At 39.8% G+C, this 20,464-nt stretch overlaps 1 protein-coding gene across 1 annotated transcript in view; it reads left to right on the top strand.

Annotated features, from left to right (window-relative positions):
* The window catches only part of Cth (Cystathionine gamma-lyase), a 664,174-nt gene that overhangs the window by 390,239 nt on the left and 253,471 nt on the right, over window positions 1-20,464 (top strand). The window lies entirely within an intron of this gene.

Here is a 20,464-nt window from a genome sequence, read left to right as displayed (position 1 = left end):
CGGTTGTTTTTATAATTGGTTTTATTATGTTTAAAAATATACTTTGATTTGTATTTACTGTTCTAAAAGCAATATAAATGTCATCTTCAGTGTGTTCGCGATCTGGTGGATGGTTGGGTTATTGTATGTAAACGTGGCGTAACTAGTTTTTTTAGGTTTATCCGGAATGAGATTCGTGGATAGTTTATATCTTCATTGATTAACCGGTTAAACATTTCAACTTTGAACCCATTGAGTTTAGCCAAGTTCCTTATATAGTTTAATTCTGTTTTTAAGTTGTGAGGGGAGAGTGGGATTTTCAAAGCTCTGTGTATTAAATTATAGAATGACGCCTGTTTTTGAGAATTGGGATGTAAAGAGGAATTATTTATGGTTATAGGAGATTGTGTGGGTTTCCTGTAGATTTGAAAATCGAAAGTATTATTGACGCGCGTGATCGTTATATCTAGAAAATTTAAGGACTCTTTAACTACGTCTTCCTTAGTGAATTTTACATTAGGGTCAATTTTATTTAAATTCTCTAAAACTTCGTCGCTGTTGGTAACATTTTTTCAATAACCACTAACCAATAACTAACTTTCTTTAACATTTTGTTTCAGAAAAACTCAATCATTTCTTCCAACAAATGTTTCAATGGGGTTTATAACACCCACTTGACCGTCTTTTGGATCCAATTGATTACCGCAGCAACATAATTACTGACATCCGCTAGCTTTGACACATTTTATCATTAGCAACGCCTCCACAAGAAGTTCCATTTTCTTTTCTACGACTTTCAGATATATCAACCATACACATTTTAACATATTTGTTACGTTCACACTTCTGTTTTAAATCACCCAGAACAAATCGAGCTGCTTTTCTTTGGATTTTTTCCAGGTCTTGAATCAAGTAATCCTGGTGAGGGTCCCATACACTGGAACCATACTCTAATTTGGGTCTTACCAGAGACTTATATGCCCTCTCCTTTACATCCTTACTACAACCCCTAAACAACATCATGACCATGTGCAGAGATCTGAACCCTTTATTTACAATCCCATATATGTGATTACCCCCAATGAAGATCTTTCCTTATATTAACACCTAGATAGGTACTTACAACGATCCCCAAAACGAACTTTCACCCCATCAACGCAATAATTAAAACTGAGAGAACTTTTCCTATTTGTGAAACTCACAACCTGACTTTTAACCCCGTTTATCAACATACCATTGCCTGCTGTCCATCTCACAATATTTTCGAGGTCACGTTGCAGTTGCTCACAATCTTGTAACTTATTTATTACTCTATAGAGAATAACATCATCCACAAAAATCCTTACCTCTGATTCCACTCCTTTACTCATATCATTTATATATATAAGAAAACATAAAGGTCCGATAATACTGCCTTGAAGAATTCCCCTCTTAATTATTACAGGGTCAGATAAAGCTTCACCTACTCTAATTCTCTGAGATCTCTTTTCTAGAAATATAGCAACCCATTCAGTCACTCTTTTGTCTAGACCAATTGCACTCATTTTTGCCAGTAGTCTCCCATGATCCACCCTAACAATGCTTTAGACAGGTCAATCGCGATACAGTCCATTTGACCTCCAGAATCCAAGATATTTGCTATATCTTGCTGGAATCCTACAAGTTGAGCTTCAGTGGAATAACCTTTCCTAAAACCGAACTGCCTTCTATCGAACCAGTTATTAATTTCACAAACATGTCTAATATAATCAGAAAGAATGCCTTCCCAAAGCTTACATACAATGCATGTCAAACTTACCGGCCTGTAATTTTCAGCTTTATGTCTATCACCCTTTCCTTTATACACATGGGCTACTATAGCAACTCACCATTCATCTGGTATAGCTCCTCTGATCAAACAATAATCAAATAAGTACTTCAGATATGGTACTATATACCATCTGGTTTTATCAGCACCACATCCAGGATATTTTTCCCTCTGGTTGCTTCCATCACTTTCTGTATCAGCTGTCCTTCCCATATTAACTTATTTGCCATTCTTCTTTCACCAGAATGAATACTCCCCCTCCCAGCATTCCTATCCTATCTCTACGATGCACACTCCAGTTCCGTGAGAAAATTTCTGCATCCATTATATCATTTCTTAGCCATGATTCAACTCCTATTACAATATCTGGTAAATATATTGTACCGGTAACGGCGGTACCAACTAAGTCCCCGTCATAAAAATCTTAAACTTACGTGTTATGCTCCGGACCGCTTACGAAGGACTGACCAGGCAGCGAGCAACAGCTGCGCGCGTGTGACGTAGTGAGCGGGTGACGTCACAGCATGCCTCGCCGCACTACAGAGCCTGGACCGATGTAGAATGTTCTACGAGTTTCGACGGATCAGATATAAATACGTACTGTTTCGCTCAGCAGATCAGTGTCTATTCCAGCAGGTTACAGTACGCTGCAGTGTGTGTGTTCCAGCAGGTTACAGTATGTTGCCTGAGTGTAATACCAGTGTGTGGCCGGAATTTCTATGTGCACACTAGACTGTAGTATTCGCACAGTCAGTTCGCGGGTACCGTGATCGAGCGTGAAGCCGCTATTAAGTTTCAAGTTCGTGGACTTTAATCTCATCGTGTTGAGTGTGGACTTATGCAGATTTCTTTATATTGTGACAACCTTTTACTCGATAGGACGTGAGGTGAATTGTGTATCGTCTGGACATTATCTATTGACTGTTACTCTATACGAGTGTCTACGACCCACAAACGTTTTCGAGTGCTCAAAATTGAAATTTTATGGACAGGACTTAGAACTGATTGCTCCTTGCCGAATACTAAGTACTTCGAGTTATAAGACTGTGTTTGAATCCAAATTTAATTTACCAATCCATAAACTGTGTCGACATTTTAGGTCATAAACTGTGAACTGTGCATGTGTGAACAGTGCATTTCTATTCTAATGAACAGTGTATTTCAATTCTGCGAACATTTAGTTTACGAACAGTCGAACCAAGGATTGTCAGTACTCAATTAATTTCGTCTTTGGTTTCATGTTATTTTCAATACGTGAATGAGTTCTGATTCACGAGCGGAACATCTTTATTTCATTTAAATTATATTGAACAGTGATTCAATGAACTGAGTCATGTGACATTACTTCACGTTGTAGTAGGTGCAACGAACTTTAAGTAATTCTGTTAAACTCGGCAATCAGTTCCGAGTGGACTTTATTTTATGAATATTTCTTTCACTTTTCACCGTGACAAAATTAAGTGACATTTCACCGAGACATTTGTGTTTGGGCTTTGTTAAAAGCATTTATAAACACTCTCTCATCTGTGCAGAAGCAGCCTTTGCATTAACTCGCCCCAGAGCTTAACGATGTTCATTCATGTTCACCATTTACAAGGACTACCTCAACGCCATGGATCTTCAAGGCACCGAATAGATCTTCTAGAACTTCCATCGGGGGACGAATGGTGGTTCGCTGCTATGGAAAATGGAGCTGCCGGAATCCAAGGACATCGCCAGCCATAGGACGAGGAACATTTTCGACTCTATACGCTGTACAGAGGTGATATTAATTTCAGTCTTTTAATAAACTCTGGAAAAAAAGTTTTTAGGATTTCTTTTCAACAAACCTTCTCCCTCTGTATGCACTTCAGCGACTGGTACACGCCCTGCGTCTCATCTCTACCGAAGTACCAAATTTACTGTTACAATATATCTATAAAATTACTCAATTCAATTCCTTTCTTTACAATACTTCTACAGTTCAACACTAAAAATTTTATGTCATTCCCAGAAATCTTATCAATTCCAGCTGCTTTTCTAGTTTTCAACTTTTGTATCTTATTGTAAATGTCATTGTTATCATATGTAAATTTTAATACTTCTTTAGCCTTAGTCTCCTCTTCTATCTGGACATTATCCTTGTAACCAACAATCTTTACATACTGCTGACTGAATACTTCCACATTTTGAAGATCCTCACATACAAACTCCCCTTGTTCATTAATTATTCCTGGAATGTCCTTCTTGGAATCTGTTTCTGCCTTAAAATACCTATACATACCTTTCCATTTTTCACTAAAATTTGTGTGACTGCCAATTATGCTTGCCATCATGTTATCCTTAGCTGCCTTCTTTGCTGGATTCAATTTTCTAGGAAGTTCCTTCAATTTCTCCTCACTTCCACAGCCATTTCTAACTCTATTTCTTTCCAGTCTGCACTTCCTTCTTAGTCTCTTCATTTCTCTATTATAATAAGGTGGGTCTTTACCATTCCTTACCTCCCTATTACTTCAGTTTCTCTATAGAGCTCATCTGGTTTTATCAGCACCACATCCAGGATATTTTTCCCTCTGGTTGGTTCCATCACTTTCTGAATCAGGTGTCCTTCCCATATTAACTTATTTGCCATTTGTTGGTCATGCTTCCTGTCGCTCGCATTTCCTTCCCAATTGACATCTGGTAAATTCAGATCTCCCGCTACAATCACATTTCTTTCCATGTCGTTTCCTACATAGCTGATTATCTTATCAAATAATTCTGAATCCGTGTCAGTGCTACCCTTTCCCGGTCTGTACACTCCAAATACACTGACTGACAGTGACAATGCAACACCAAGGAGGAGTGGTTCGAAAGGGATGAAAGTTGGGGAAAAAACAGAGACGTCACGGATGAATAATTGATGTTTATTTCAAACCGATATGCAGGTTACACAATGCGCATGGCATCGACTCAGTAGGATGTAGGACCACCGCGAGCGGCGATGCACGCAGAAACACGTCGAGGTACAGAGTCAATAAGAGTGCGGATGGTGTCCTGAGGGATGGTTCTCCATTCTCTGTCAACCATTTGCCACAGTTGGTCGTCCGTACGAGGCTGGGGCAGAGTGTGCAAACGGCGTCCAATGAGATCCCACACGTGTTCGATTGGTGAGAGATCCGGAGAGTACGCTGGCCACGGAAGCATCTGTACACCTCGTAGAGCCTGTTGGGAGATGCGAGCAGTGTGTGGGCGGGCATTATCCTGCTGAAACAGAGCATTGGGCAGCCCCTGAAGGTACGGGAGTGCCACCGGCCGCAGCACATGCTGCACGTAGCGGTGGGCATTTAACGTGCCTTGAATACGCACTAGAGGTGACGTGGAATCATACGCAATAGCGCCCCAAACCATGATGCCGCGTTGTCTAGCGGTAGGGCGCTCCACAGTTACTGCCGGATTTGACCTTTCTCCACGCCGACGCCACACTCGTCTGCGGTGACTATCACTGACAGAACAGAAGCGTGACTCATTGGAGAACACAACGTTCCGCCATTCCCTCATCCAAGTCGCTCTAGCCCGGCACCATGCCAGGCGTGCACGTCTATGCTGTGGAGTCAATGGTAGTCTTCTGAGCGGACGCCGGGAGTGCAGGCCTCCTTCAACCAATCGACGGGAAATTGTTCTGGTCGATATTGGAACAGCCAGGGTGTCTTGCACATGCTGAAGAATGGCGGTTGACGTGGCGTGCGGGGCTGCCACCGCTTGGCGGCGGATGCGCCGATCCTCGCGTGCTGACGTCACTCGGGCTGCGCCTGGACCCCTCGCACGTGCCACATGTCCCTGCGCCAACCATCTTCGCCACAGGCGCTGCACCGTGGACACATCCCTATGGGTATCGGCTGCGATTTGACGAAGCGACCAACCTGCCCTTCTCAGCCCAATCACCATACACCTCGTAAAGTCGTCTGTCTGCTGGAAATGCCTCCGTTGACGGCGGCCTGGCATTCTTAGCTATACACGTGTCCTGTGGCACACGACAACATATTCTACAATGACTGTCGGCTGAGAAATCACGGTACGAAGTGGGCCATTCGCCAACGCCGTGTCCCATATATCGTTCGCTACGTGCGCAGCACAGCGGCGCATTTCGCATCATGAGCATACCTCAGTGACGTCAGTCTACCCTGCAATTGGCATAAAGTTCTGACCACTCCTTCTTGGTGTTGCATTTGCTCTGTCAGTCAGTGTATATCAAGTTGCCTGTTATCTTTAGAAATGAGCCTTACACCTAGAATTTCATGTGACTCATCTTTAACTTTTTCGTAACTTACAAATTCTTCTTTCACCAGAATGAATACTCCCTCTCCCACCATTCCTATCCTATCTCTGCGATAAACACTCCAGTTCCGTGAGAAAATTTTGGCATCCATTATATCATTTCTCAGCCATGATTCAACTCCTATTACAATATCTGGTAAGTATATACTCAATTCTATTCCTTTCTTTACAATACTTCGACAATTCAACACTAACAATTTTATGTCATCCCTACTTGATTTCCTAGGCCACCCCGTTTCCCTGAATGTACCTCCCTATTACCCTTCCAAACAAATTTCCTAACTTACACGTACCACTGCGGTTTAAGTGAAGGCCATCTGAGCGCAGATCCCTATCTCCTACCCACCTATTAGGATCTAGAAATGTCACCCCAGTTTCCCCCATACCCACTCCATGGTCTCATTTAAATTACCAATCACCCTCCAGTCAGTATCCCTCCTACACAGTATTCCACTAATAACAATCTCCGCTTTCTTAAACTTCACCCGTGCTGCATTTACCAGATCCCACACATCTCCAACTATGTTGGTACTTATATCAGCTTGCCTTAAGTTGTTGGTACCAACGTGAAACACTACCACCTTCTCCTTCCCCTCCTCCCTCTCTTCTACTTTCCTCAACATCTGCCACAACCTAATTCCTGGATAACATTCTACCCTGGTTCCCTTTCCTCCACACACTTTCCCCACATGTCTAACAATGGAATCCCCCATGACCAGAGCCTCAACCCTCTCACCGTGCTGTCGGAAAATGGATTCTTTGCAACTGGAATAGTGCAAGAGAACCAACTGGCATCTGTCCACTTCAGACAAGACTTAGCAAAGGAGCCAAAAGTGAGCTCTGATTTCAGATTTCAAGTCAGCGACAAATTATTTGCAGTTATGTGGCAAGATAATTCTGTTATCAATGGTGTTGTGACCAATTTTGGTACCTTGAGCCACTAATGCATGTAAAGAGGTAAAAGAGGAAGGTAAAGATGCACACCATTGTCCTCAACCAAAATTGTTCCATGAGTACAATCACAGAATTGGAGCAGTGGATTTACATGATAATAGCATTGCTAACTACAGGATATGAATTAGAGGCAAAAAGTGGTGGTGGCAATTATTTTCTAATGGTATCTACAGTGTGATTTTGAATACTGTACTTGGAAGATTAACGACATGGCAACAGGCTCCACCATAAGTCAAAAAGACTTCAGATCTCATATAGATTTATGTCTGCTAAGGAGCAAGGTGGAAGGTTCAGAACTGGACCCAAAAGAGCAACCACTCTGAAGAAACAGTAGCCGCAGGCACCCAAGCAAGAACAGCATACCACGCTTAGTGAGGGAAGACCTAATTGCTCATGTTATCATTCACCATGAAGAAAATGAAATTAAAAGGTGCTGGCTGTGTAAACAATGGACAATATATGTATGCAAAAAATGTCAGATTCATGTGCATATACACTGATCCTCAAAATTCCATGAATCAAAGCATAAGTTCATGGCGTAAAATTTGTTTGCTAGGTTCATCTGCATAGACAAAATTAGTCATTTATAATTTTGCATGAAGCAAATAGGAGAAAGAGCAGGATGTGTAAGAATAAGACAAAATGTTAAAGAAGCCATTATTAATAATATTAAAATTCCATTATTAAAGCCATAAATTCATGTTGAGAAATTTGCTTGTGTCACTGATGAAGTTGTTACATTGCTCGTAAACTAAATAAATACAAAAATAATGGAATGTATTGTAATTATTTAGGTTCTACCAAGGAACTCCCAATGTTGCATCAGTGCAACAATATTGATCATGATCATTACAAAAGGCACTGATATATTTGGCCAGTTACCCTTTATTTTATTAAATTTTAAAAAGAAAATCAATGGAAGAAGTGCAATTTTTACATTAATTTTTATGCATTGGAAGAGATGAGTTAATGAATTAAATTTTTTTTCCCTAGTGGTTTAACATCACACTAACACATTGAATTTTTTTTGTGATGGAAGGGTGGGAAAGGCTTAGGTTTAGGAAGGAAGTGGCCGTGGCCTTAATTAAGGTACAGCCCCAGCATTTGCCTGGAATAAAAATGGGAAACCATGGAAAACCATCTTCAGGGCAGCCAAAGGTGGGATTCAAACCCACCATCTCCTGAATGCAAGCTCACAGCTAGGCGAAGAAACGATTACTGTACATACATCATTATACATTTATGCGTTTCAGCATTCAGTCTGAAAGCCTCTCTGCATTACTTAAGCACCTCCACAGTCCTCCACTTGCAAAAGCTCTGTGGCCTTGCATAGTTTCACACCTCTTATTATATCACTAAAAGCTGACTCTAGCCACTGTTATCTTGGTCTTAATCTACTTCTCTTACCCTCCATGAGTGAGTCTCTTATTCTCCTAGGTAATCTATCCTTCTCCATTCACCTTACATGATCCCAACACTGATGCGAGTTTATACATTCAGCTTCATTCATCAAGTATATTACTAAGTTAGCCTCTATCTCCTCATTTCAAATACCTTCCTACCACTGTTCCCACCTGGTTGTTCCAAAAATTGCCGTAGAGCAAAGTTAGTCTGGAAAAGAGACCTAGGAAAAGATAGTTTCATCTGAAAACTGACTTCTTTCTCAGACAAAATACCACTGATCACATCTATGAGTTCACTGATTCAGTTTCACTTAGAATACCACCAGCCTGGGAGAATACTTATCCTAAATACTTGAAATAACACAATTCTAGTTTTGTATTCTCTACCTGGTATTCAAACCTCTTACAAAACTTAATAAATAATTGATTAGTTAATTAGCAATGATTTCTAAGAATATTTTTAATGAAAATTCTAAATTTGGATATTAGTAATACTGTCATCTTAATTGTTACAGTAACTTAAGGGTAACTCAGTAACAGATTTTAATAGACTACTGGTACAGCAAATAACTTATACAATATTAAATAGAAGGAAGAATCCACCTTTTCAATACTCTGTTATTAAGTTGAACCAAATAGAAGTTACAACCTGTTCATTTGGGACTGGTTTCAACACATTTTAAGTGTCAGAAATATCATTCAGGTTAAGGTTTGGATTGAAAAACAGGTCAAGTTGTATAAAACAGTCTTCAGTGATGTCTAGGAGAGGGTCTTTATTTAGAGTGCTAAGAATTTAGATATCCTGGTCTCATCATCATCATCATCATCATCATCATCATCATCATCATCAATGTCCCACTCCAGTCACCCGGGTGTGGTTAAAAGGCCTCCTCCACTCCTTTCTGTCTTTCCACTTTTCCTGCTCCATTACTTCCGCCACATCCAATCCAGCTTCTCAATGTCCTTCCAAATCTGATCCATCCACCTTCTTCTCGGTCTTCCAACTGGTCTTTTTCCCTTAACTTCTCTTTCCAATTCCCTTCTTGCTACCCGTTCCTTTTCCATTTTTTTACATGTCCAAACCATCTCAGTCTTGCTTTCTGTATCTTCTGTACTAACGATTCTATATTTAACTCTTCTCTTTTTAATATTTTGAATTCTATCTCTTCTTGTCTTTTTAACCGATGTTCTTAAAACTTTCATTTCTACTGCTTGGATCTGACTATCTTGTCTCATATTAGTTACCAGCGTTTCTAGTCCGTATGTTACAATTGGTATGAAATACGGTTTATAATGTTAATTTTGTTCTCTTGGGTACTTTGTCATCCCATAAAAGCTCTCTGACTTGATGATAAAATGTTGTACCTTTACTGAGTCTGTTGTTAATTTCAGGATTGATTTCATTACTTCCATTAATAATGCTACCCAGATATGTAAACTGCAATACATTCTCTAACCGTTCTCCATCTATGTTCACTTGGCTTCTCTTTTTCTCTTTTCCACAGTGCATGACTACAGTTTTCTTTTTACTAATTACCATTCTAAACACCTTCAGATTTTCATTCCAAATGTCCAGTCTCTTTGTACCGTACTCCCTTTTCTCCCTTTCTCCAAATCACCACATCATCTGCAAATACCAAAGCATTCACTTCATCACTACTGATACTATGTTTTACACGTTTTATGATTTCATCCATCAATATAATAAACAATAATGGCGACAGTGTACTTCCTTGCTTGAGACCTTTTTTTTGTATTCAATCTTTGAGAGTCACCACTCCCCACTTGTACACTGCTTTTAGTCTCATGAAACAACATTTTTATCTTGTTAATTAATGATTTTGCTACATTCCTTTTCAGTAGGCATTCTCATACATGTTTTCTCTTAACTGTATCATAAGCTTTTCCAAAATCCAAAAATACGATGATTTCCTTGTTCCTTTCCAGATGTTTTTCCTTTATCGTTTGCACTGAAAATATCAAGTCTATTGTTGATCTATTTGGTCTAAAGCTATATTGTTCTTCCTCTAACAGTGTTTCAATTATATCCCTCAGTCTTTTGTCTATGACTTTCTCCATTATTTTTTAGCCCACGTGATAATAAGAGTTATACCTTTATAATTTTCACATTTCTTCCTATTTCCTTTTCTGAACAGTGGTACAATGCTTCCTTGTTGCCAATCTTCAGGTATCCTTTCATCCTTCCATATGGCATTGAGGGCTCTGTATAGCCATTGTAATCTACTGCTTCCTGCTGCCTTAATCATATCAGCATTGAATTCGTCTTTTCCACTTGCTTTATCTTTGGTCATTGCTTTCACTGCCCTTTCAAGTTCCAACCATGTTATTGGGTTCTCTTCTTTTTCTCCATCTATTATTTCCATTTTCTTATCTCCTTCTTTCTCTGAGAAGTCATCCTCATTATAAAGTACCGTCAGAAGGGGTGAAGTCGATCAGGTGGGGTGAAGTTGATCGCCAATATATCGTTATGATTTTTGCTACTGCTACCTGGTGGCAAATCAGGAAACTTTATGATATATATTCTCTTTGAAAGCCAATGAGTTGCAGAGTATTTTCTATCTGTGGAATGTTCTCTGTGGATAACCGTTCAGTGGCACTGTGGGAAATAAACACATGCATTTCAGTCACGCAGTGACAGTGGTACGGTACACTACTCTACTTGTGCAAGTTAGAGGTGCAAGGTAGTGGTCATCACTTGTGTGTTCGTTCGCGTGTGGTGCGGGAGTGCTAAGCAATGGAGACCGACAGTGGAGGAACGTCAGTGGTAAATGGGACTTCCTTACGAGTGGAGCGTGAAATCGTAGTACCCATGGAAGAAGAACCCATAACCAATTCATCCAGTAATACGACAAGACAGCAAGATTCTCAGTCCACTGCGTCTGACGTTCAGGGAAGTAATACCGAAGTGGTAGACCGGTCTAATTCTGAACAATCTAACAACCAAGCCGAGACGCCCCAAGTGGCTCCTACACCGGAATATTATAATCGATTTCATCACGGACCTTTTTTTGTCTTTGTTGAATCCCTAAACGAGCAAAACATCGGCAATTTGCATCCTATGGCACTTGGTCGCCGTTTTTATGAAACCAAACTCAATGTCAAGTCGATTCAACGTAAAGGACGTAATCGACTACAAGTTACCTTTCATACGGCTTCTCAAGCAAACGCATTTCTGAGTAATCCCATGCTTGAAACCCTTAAAATTAAAGCGTACATCCCATCCTCGCAAGTGTTAAGAGTTGGCATTATTCGCGGCGTTGAAAAGGGCTTATCGAATGACGACATATTAAAGTACTTGGAATCCGAGGCACCCATGAAAAGTGTGCAACGACTTAATCGCCGTGCCGTCCAAGATGGGGAAACCCAATACCTGCCTACGGGTTCAGTAAAAATTGTTTTCAGATCACAAGCATTACCCTCCCATGTCGCCTTATATAAGGTGTACATGGAAGTAGAACCCTACATCTTTTCACCGATTCGCTGCCGCAAATGTCAGCGATATGGCCACACCATTCGACAATGTCAAGCGAAAACTGCTCGTTGTGGGAAATGTGCTCAACAACATGAAACCCAAGCATGTACGGAGCAATTTACGCAATGTGCGTACTGTAAAAAAAATCATATCACAGGTTCATCAATTTGTCCAGAACATAAATATCAGGTCACCATTAAAAAATTAATGAGTACTGAGCACATATCCTTTCCCGAAGCCAAAGCCCGAATCGCCCTCCCCATTTATCATTCTGAGCAACAAGACCTTCAGTTCCCTCCTCTACCGTCAAATCCCCCATCCCCTTCGACTCCCAATCCGCGTAAGCGCAAATTCACCCAAGTAATTATGCAATCTCCCCCTCCTACACCTGAACCCGGTTTCGATCGTCAAGGATACATGGCCATTCTGCGAAACGAACCGTCAGTTCCAGTACATTCGATTCCATCCACGAGTGCCATGCAACAACCCCTGTCAATAGCATATCCCTCCAGTGCGCCCTCATCTGCTAGGCAGCCACCCTCTGCAACCCCTCAAGATACACACTATCCTCCTTCCAAGGAACGCCTACAACAAGAAATCCAGCAATTGCTGGTAATGTTAATTCAAAGTATGGGTCACGAGCCTCAACTTCACCATGTCTTATACAAGCTACGAGACTCTATCATGAATATCCTAGCATGATCACTTTACTTCAATGGAATTGTCGAAGTGCCGCCTCTAAAAGACATGAGTTACAAATTTTGTTGAATGAAACACAAGCTCATTTTATCTGTTTACAAGAAACGTGGTTTCAACCGCATATCCCTTTTCGTTTACGAGGTTATCAAGTTCTCCGACATGATGGTAACGGCTTTGATGGAATTGCCACATGTGTACATACTTCCTTATCAGTTACACAATTATCTTTACAATACATCATCCCGCACACTTATGCTGTAGGAATAGTACACCATAACACCTGTTTCATCAACATCTATTGCCCTCCCCACATTTACATCACTCAGAACCAATGGACGCATTTTATCCAACAATTTGACACATTTCCACATCTTTTTCTTCTCGGAGATTTTGATTGCCACCATACTGAATGGGGATGTATGGTAGATACAATCAAAGGTTCCAACTTACTAACTATTTCAACTCATCAGAATTTGTTTCTCTTAAATGACGGCTCTCCGACCCGTTTGACTCCGCCTGGATCTCCACCTAGCGCAGTAGACCTTACTTTCTGCCGCACCACTCTGGCCCCTGTTACCACCTGGCATACATTATCTGATACGCACACTAGTGATCATTTCCCCATTATCATCACCTATGGTGTTCACCCACCACATTCCCAATTTCTTCCACCCTCCTGTATAAGTAACGTCCGATCTTATAAAAACTTCAATGTCTCTACTTACCAATCATACCTCAATTATATCTTGCAGCAGAAACATAAGTCTCCTCTTTCCTTTTCCCTTTTACTCCCTTATTTAACCCAATATTTAAACATGTTTCATCCGTGTCGACCATTAAAAGTGACGACCCATCCACAGCCATACGAACTAAAATGGTGGGATAAAGAATGTCATGATCTTATTCACAAGCGCAAACAATTATTCAAACAATATCGCCAATCGATGACGCAGCAGCATTATTTTCAATTGCGAAACCATATAGCGAAAACAAAACTCGTCTTTAATGCAAAAAAGCGAAAAGCTTGGCAATCTTTTATTTCTCAATTAACTCCACAACTCCCAGCAACGAAATTTTGGAACGCAATCCGCATGATCACGAGAACTTTCCAATACCAAACTTCTTCTGCTTATCCGCGACAAGTTCTAGAAGATTTTTTATACACCCTTGCCCCTGTTACCGTAAATCCCCTCTTTCTACCTACCTCACAGAATAACTCTTGTTCTTTTCTTTCCCTTTTGAATCCAATTACATATAATGAATTACGCTCTGTATTATGTACCGTCAATAGCTCATCACCAGGACCTGATGCAATTACTTATCAAATGCTCAAGGCCTTACCCCCCCATGTTCAAATTTACTTACTCAAATATTATAATAGTATTTTAGAGACATTACATGTACCAGCATCTTGGAACGAGTTTTTCATCACCCCCATCCTGAAACCAACAAAACGACCTACTGAACCTGATAATTTCCGAGGCATAGTTCTGGGATCGTGTATACGCAAAGTTTTTTGTAAAATCCTTATGAAACGCATGGCGTGGGTATTGGAATATCACTCGTTATTACCCAAGTACCAGTTTGCCTTTAGACAGGGTATCAGTACACAAGACCCTATCATCATTTTCTTACTCGACATCTTACTAGCAAAATGGCGGAAACAATCTCTCGTAGCAGTGTTTTTGGATATTAAAGGTGCCTATGATGCTGTATTACTGCATATCCTCTGGGAGAAATTATTTAGTGCTGGAATCCCTTTCCAATTCATTTCTATTTTAAATCAACTATTTACTAACCGCCGGTTAACTATTAAATCTCATCAACACACAATTGATAGCCGTTACAAATCACAAGGTTTACCACAGGGATCAATACTCAGTGGACTTTTGTTTGCCCTTTACATGAAAGAGCTCGAATCTCTTGTGCTACCACACGCCCGTATTCTAGCTTACGCAGATGATTATGTTATTTATTGTGCTGACTCCCACATTGACTTTTGTAGAGACAAAATATCTCAGGTTCTAAGTTTAGTCTTTCAGTGGCTAACGGCCCATGGACTTTCCCTTTCTATACCTAAATGTGCAGCAATGATCTTTACACATAAACGGACCTTTGATAAAACCCCTATTAACTTTGACACCTATAGCATTCCCTTGGTTTCACAACACTTATTTAGGAATATATATCGATCAAAAACTCACATGGCAACCTCATATACGACACCTGATTAGGAAATCTGATCGTTATATCACCATTTTACGAACGGTAACGAAACGTGCATGGGGTGCTGACCCTTTGTCAGCACTACAGCTATATCATGCAACCATTCGGTCCATACTTGATTACAGCGCCCATATTATTGATTTAACCTCTAAACATAGTTTATTAGCGTTGGATCGTCTCCAATTTTCAGCACTACGTATCAGTGTGGGTGCCCTCCGCACAACACCTACTAACGCTTTATTAGTCGAAACTACGGAAGAACCACTGTACATCCGCAGGATAAAACTTTCCAAAAAATTCCTACTTAAACATATTAGTAGAACGAACTCCCTTATTGTCCCTAAATTACAATTATTATATGAATATTATCAACAGCGTCCTCCTCCCAATCATCGGTATCCTGCCATATATATGGCTTATGCTGAAATCCACCATCTTACTGAGACTATATTTCGTACACCACGTATTAATACGTATTCATACCACTATGATATTCAAACATTCCGTCCTTCTATTATCATTGCCCCTTCTGATGCATCAATCCAGTCTATGTCTGCACCCTATCCCACATTATATGCTCATAAGAAATTTAAAAGTCCCATAACTACACCAGATTACCATCTATTTACCGATGGGTCAAAATCCAATACTGGAGTCGGAGCAGCATTTTACGACCCCCAACTACTCATCAGCTTTACATATCCGTTACCTAATAATTTAACTATTTTTACAGCAGAATTATATGCCATATACCAAGCCCTTGTATATGCTCAACAGTTGCAATCCAAAAAAATAAATATATTCAGCGATTCCCAAAGTGTTTTACAAGCTCTGCATTCACTCGCCCCTCATACAAATACATATGTCTACGAAGTCAAGTCTCTCCTATTTCGACTTGAAACATCCGGTTTTGTTATAACGCTAATATGGATTAAAGGGCATAATCGGCACGTAGACAACGATATGGCCGATATAGCAGCGAAAGACGCTAGTGCAGATACCGCGAATATATTACAAATAAAAATTCCGATTCCCGACTTCCTTCCAAATATCAAAGCTGCAGCTCAACACACATGGTGCACACAATGGCGATTATCTGCTCATACGAAAGGACAATATTACTACCAACTTCAACCGAGTATTCCCACACTACCGTGGTTTGCAACTGGTACGTATACACGACGTCACATTACTAATATCATCCGACTACGATTTAATCATGCCTTAACCCCAGTATATTTAACTCGATTTCACATTACGAACGACCCAACTTGTTCCTGTGGAGAATCTGAGTGCGATAGTGACCACCTGTTCTTTCATTGCCCCCAATATGCACATCACCAGACCATTTTGATGCAGAAATTACTTAAAGTTCAAGTATCTTTCCCTACACGACTTTCAGTTTTGTTGCACCAACCTTCGTCTACGATCATTACTATTTTAAATGAGTACCTTGATAACACTCGCATAAAATTGTAATCACGATTTAGTTTTGCAGTTGGTTTTGTTCCGACATGTTTGTGAGGTGGCACTTCTCAATGTCCCTGGTGAGTAGATACTGTTTCAAGGTTCTTATTATTTTCCGATCTCGTACAGCGTCACACGTTACTCTTATTCCAGCTTACTAAGTTCTTTGTGTCTTTGCTCAGTCCTGAATGTACTACCAAATACAGTAGAGACAATACACGACACTTACGGATTTCGCCTTGCTAAAATGGGAGACAATTCGACGGTGGCGCTCCTAGTGACTTGACCTGAACAAATCGCGCTAAATTCAAATATCAATGGAAATGTATATACGGAAATGGATAAATAAATTACGTCTAGAAAGAAAGTGTTATTGAGATATTAACTTCGAAGTTTGCTAAAGCAATTCTGGATAAATGAATGAAGAATTATTTAAAAGGTTATTATTCAAAGACTGAAATTAGACATATAAACAAGAAGTGAAATGGACTGGTGTGAAATGGCTTGATCTTTCATTTATGCATTACTTTTTTAGCTTTAGCATTCCTGCCTGAACTCTTACGGTTCGATTTGTCTTTTTTCTCATTTAAAAACATTGTATCATCACATTAAAACACTTGTCAATAAAAATATCGGCACATTCCTTATACATATGATGCAATGAATTAACATATAATAATAATAATAATAATAATAATAATAATAATAATAATAATAATAATAATAATAATAATAATGTTTTTTGTCCCACTAACTACTCTTTTACGGATTTCGGAGACGCCGGGGTGCCGTAATTTAGTCCCGCAGGAGTTCTTTTACGTGCCAATAAATCTATCGACACGAGGCTGATGTATTTGAGCACCTTCAAATACCACCGGACTGAGCCAGGATCGAACCTGCCAAGTTGGGGTCAGAAGGCCAGCGCCTTAGCCGTCTGAGCCACTCAGCCCGGCGAATTAACATTTAATAGCTGGACAATTTTCCTCCTAACATGAATCCTACTAACAGAAAGATAATCTATAAAATCCCGACTTTAATCTGAGAAGAGGGATAGAGAAAGAAAAGTATGAAAATGTTGTCGATAGTGATGCTTTAAGGAATATTTACGTACAATTAGAGCAAAAATGTAACATACCCTTGCCTGTATTGTCGAGGATTTCTAAAGTCACTGGCCTGAAAATGATCTGAACAGATCTTATAATTTTTATACAAGCGTAACGTCCCTTCTTTCTTGTACACTTTATCCAAATCGCTTCTGTGACATTTCAAAACCCACAGATCACACCTACAACAACACATCGGTATTGAAGGTTAACTGCTGCACTATACAATAAAATATGCGTATTATATTTTAAGCCCGTTAACACATGGGTCGAGCAGGTCAGAAGATTATGAAGTACTATAAAAATCTCTGTCACTGGAAGAATATATATGCAAACACAATATTACTTACATGTTCTTGTCACGAGGAAACCTGAAGAACGACCGCGCATTTTTCTCTACTTCGTAATTACTGCAGCCAAACACAGCACATACCTTTCCCCTCATGTTGAGAGGAGATATCAAGGAATGACACACGCTACTATTTAATTATGTCAACTCACTGAAAACGCATAAATAACACCAAACACTTCACACAAAGATATTATCCGCGCACTTTTTAGTGATAGATTTACACCCTAGTGCTGAAGCGGTCGACTTTGGTTATCTTCGAGATTCGTATTGGCAACCTTTGAAACACAAACTAAGAATCGCTTATCATCGCTGTGCGCCATCTGGCGTACACTTTAAGTACTCGTACTGTTGTTGTTTACACAGCAAAACCAAACCATAGAATTCATGCTAGGAACAAGTTTCGCAACGGGAAATGTTATATAGTATTAAATATTGTGTGTGTGACACAGTTGTTTGCTTAAAATAATAAAGGTTTATAAAATTCATATCGATCGATCATATTATCGATTCAATTCAGATTTCATTTCCATTCAGTTGGCAGTATTGACAGAACCCTTCTTACTTCTCCAACGAGTACAAAAATCTATCACTAAAAAGTGCGCGGATAATACACGTGCTCTTATGACAGAATCAGTACCGTTCAGGTCTATCCGCTAGAGTGAGCTCCAATAGCTGTCCCTCGATATCTCGTTCAGTGTCGTGTATTGTCTCTACTGTATTTGGTACTACCTCCATAACCCTCCTCATACCCGATATAATCTTACTTCCTTAAGTGCATCTATCTTCGTGTGGTCATGCTACAATCGGACATTCGTGTTGTAAACGTGTGTTTTTGTGATATAAGTATAACATATTAATGATCTTGTGACTGGGAAAAAGTCTTTTGAATCCCAAATAAATATCCGCAAGACAAGACAAGACAAACACATGCATTTTGGCAACGAGCTAGAAAGAGGACTATAGAGTGGCTAACATGGCTGCTACAGTGCTCTGGGTGGTGCCAAGGCGAAATAGCGACTCCATAGTTTAAGCGCCATTCATATAATTTCTCCGCATACGGTGCGATACTTCTAATAGATTAGATCGAAGAAAATATGCTCTCTACGTGTGTGGCATGCAATTGCATAAATTGTAGAGAAAACACGAAGAATAAATATCATATTTTAGATAAGATTCTTTTTTTACTAAAGTACACAGTTTTGGGCGATTAGCAGAATTACGTTGCCTGTGTAGCACAATCCAGCACGTGTACATTAGGCCTACTACTTTTATTTTCTTGTATTTGGTATTTGAAGGTGCTCAGATAGGTTACCTTTGTGTCAGTAGATTTACCGGCCCGTAAGGGAACTCCACCGGGGCATATCTCCGGCACTTCAGCTTCTCCGAAAACCGTACTAAGTAGTCGGTAGGACGAAAAACCAATACCACTATTTATTATTAGGCCTACATTGTATCCTACAGAGCACATTTCCCCAGCATTTTGAAAATAAATATAAAGTGAACAACGATGTTACAAGACGCCTGCTGTCCAACGCCACACCTACAATATTTAGAATTTCCTAGTCACCTCATCCCCTTTGCCAACGATACGGAGTAATGAGGACTTTCAGTCCTACATCACCACTACTACTGAGCGAGTTGGCTACGTGAATCGCGGTATATAGCTCTTAGCTTGCATTCGGGATATAGTGAGTTCTAATCCCACTGCCGACAGCACTGATAGCTGGTTTTCCGTGGTTCCCACTTTCACATCAGGCAAATACGGGGGCTGCTGTGCCTTAATGCCACTGACACTTCCTTCGCAGTCCTAGCCTTTTCCTATCCCATCGTAGCTATAAGGCGTGTCCGAGTGGGTGCTACATAAGGCAAATAAAAAATCGGCGTTACCATAATCTTCTTCCAAAGATAATCGAAGTGAATTATTCAGGAAAGTTAACTTATGTGATTTAAGATCATTATCACAAGAAGAACTGTTCTCTTTTTTAGCAATTATTTCAAATTGTTTATCCTACAAATTCTTGTTATTATTATTATTATTATTATTATTATTATTATTATTATTATTAAGGGATACTTTATTACACCATTGTTCACTTCAAACCTTGTACCCCACGGCTCTAGAATACTTATTTTTCGTAAATTATTATTAGTTTTACGCCCTACTAACTACTTTTTCGGATAAGCCGAGGTGCCGGAATGTTGTCCCGCAGGAGTTCTGAGGGATTTGAGCACCTAAATACTATCGTACTGAGCCAGGATCTAACCTGCCAAGTTGTTTAGTGTCCGGCTTCTTGGCTGAATGATCAGCATGCTGGCCTTTGGTTCAGAGGGCACCAGATTCGACCGGGTTGAGAATTTTAACCGGGTAGTCGACAGTTAATTCCTCTGGATCCGGGACTGGATAACCTTCTTCATCTACACACAACAGAACATTCTACAAACCACTACAGAAGCACGCAATAGTAAATACATCACTCCACCTAGGGTTGGCGTCGTCAGGAAGGGCATCCGGTCGTAAAATTAGGCTAAATCCATACAAAATGCCAATTCCAGGTAAATGGAAAGATATCAGAATTATTATTATTATTATTATTATTATTATTATTATTATTATTATTATTATTATTATTATTATTATTATTATTATTATTATTATTATTAAAGTTATATGAATTATTTCTCGAT

The sequence above is a fragment of the Anabrus simplex genome, chromosome 1 (assembly GCF_040414725.1).
Source record: "Anabrus simplex isolate iqAnaSimp1 chromosome 1, ASM4041472v1, whole genome shotgun sequence".
In the NCBI taxonomy this organism is placed as follows: Eukaryota; Metazoa; Arthropoda; class Insecta; order Orthoptera; family Tettigoniidae; genus Anabrus; species Anabrus simplex.
The sequence above is the reverse complement of the archived record's forward strand: the minus strand, read 5'-3'. Positions and strand labels throughout refer to the sequence as shown.